This window comes from Solanum pennellii, chromosome 10 (assembly GCF_001406875.1).
Source record: "Solanum pennellii chromosome 10, SPENNV200".
NCBI lineage: Eukaryota > Viridiplantae > Streptophyta > Magnoliopsida > Solanales > Solanaceae > Solanum > Solanum pennellii.
The window spans coordinates 74,789,766-74,791,791 of NC_028646.1; positions in this window are offsets into that span (position 1 = coordinate 74,789,766).

Genomic DNA, 2,026 nt, shown 5'->3' on the forward strand with positions numbered 1-2,026 from the left:
TTGACACATTAACTCGAATTCGGGTGCCACATTCCGACGAATATATGGGATCGGATGTCACGTCCGATACACTAGCTTGGATCGGGTACCACAGTACACTAACAGTTTGGGTATAGGTTCCATGAGAGGACAAATGGCTTGGCATAATTGTATATTTGAGATTGTGAAATTATAAGTTGTTTGTAAGTGATAATTGATATTGTATATGTCCGGTGTATGCATGTTTATTATTGTTGTAATGACTTGTATGTGTTTCACCTATTGATATAGCGGCGTGATCTTACCAGTACACTGTGATTGTGTACTGAAACTGCACTTGCTCTTTCTTTGTTGAGTACAAGGTATCTTCAGGCGGCTACTGACAGACCTCGTTCAGAAGACCGCTGATCGATCGAATTCAAGGGTGAGCCAGTTCTTTTGGGCTGCCATGAGTTCTCTTTTTGTTTATGTCCACATCTTTGGACTTAGACTAGTACTTTAGATTTTCTTGTGTTTAATTGGGTTGTACCCATTTCGTTAGACTTGTGATCCTTGTTAGAGTTTTGGTACTTTGAAACTTTCAGGTTTTAGACTTTTTTTTGGGATTTGGTTGTTAGACTTCGGTTGGAGTTTATGGGAAACTCCCTATTTTCATTTTCTTAGACATTTAAATTTATTTTCATATCTTTAAATGCTTTAGTTTTTGGTTGAATTCATTAGTTTGGATTGTAGTAATGGTTGTCCCACTGGAGGATTAGTGTGGGTGTCAATCACGACGGCTGGGGTCGTGACAATGTTATTGTAAAATTATGTTTCAGAACATAGTTTTCTTAACAAAACTTAAATTTTGTAACTAGAGATTTCACCAATATTGTGATTGTTTGCGACAAACTTTAAATATATGGAAATAAATCAACACAAGCAAAATCTGAAGAAATAAAAAATTTTCTTGATAAATTAATGTGGGTACAATTTTTTCATATTTTAATCTCTTTATAAATATCCCATCCCATGAATTTGTGAAACATTCAAAATGTCTTTTTAAGAGAATACTCTATAATATTCTATCTGTCCAACAATAGTTGTCCATTATATTATTTTGGAATGTCCAACAATACTTGTCCGTTTTATGAAATCAAATAGTCGTTTGGTAGGGCGTATTAGGAAAAATAATGCATGTATTAATCTTGTATATTACCAGTACCTTGTTTGGTGTTCAACCATTAGTTATACACTCTATTGTATATTAAGGTGTGCATTGCTAATATCATGAATTTCTTGCTAATATCATGAATTTCTAGGTATTACAATGCAATGATTTTTATGCATGCATTAAAATGATAAAAGACTGGATGGTATCTTTGTATATAATTTTTTTGACGCAATACATACTATTTGTAGTGCATCAAACCAAACAATGCATTAAAATAATCAATATATAATTAATGCAAGCATAGCTAATACATGCATTACTAATTTATGCAAACATTATTAATACACTCTATTTAATATTATTCTTACACACTCTACCAAACGACTCCTTAGTCCTAATCTACCCTTATCATTAATTATAGTCATTTTTCTTATTACATTTTTCAAGACAATATTGTATTTATTACATTCGAAGGGCGATATAATAAAATTATCCTTTTATTTATAGTTTTTAAGGAGTGTATCAAGTTAATAGTGGACAACTAGTGTTAGATAGAGAGTACCTTTTACATAGGCATGAGTTAGAATTTAGGGTGTGTTTGGTATGAAGGAAAATGTTTTCCATGGAAAATGTTTTTCTAGAAAATATTTTCCTGGAAAACAAGTAGATTTTGGACTTCTTTTCTCGTGTTTGGTTGGTGAGTAGAAAATATTTTCCGAAAATGATTTTTAGTGTTTGATTTATGAATGAAAAATGTTTTTGAGAGACATCTTTTATTTTTACTAGAGTAAAAAATAATTTATGAAATTGAAAATATTTTTTAAAAATACAATTACTATTTTAAGGGTGGTGGTGGGGTGGGGGTAGTGGGAGGGGGAAGGGAGGAGGAGTGTA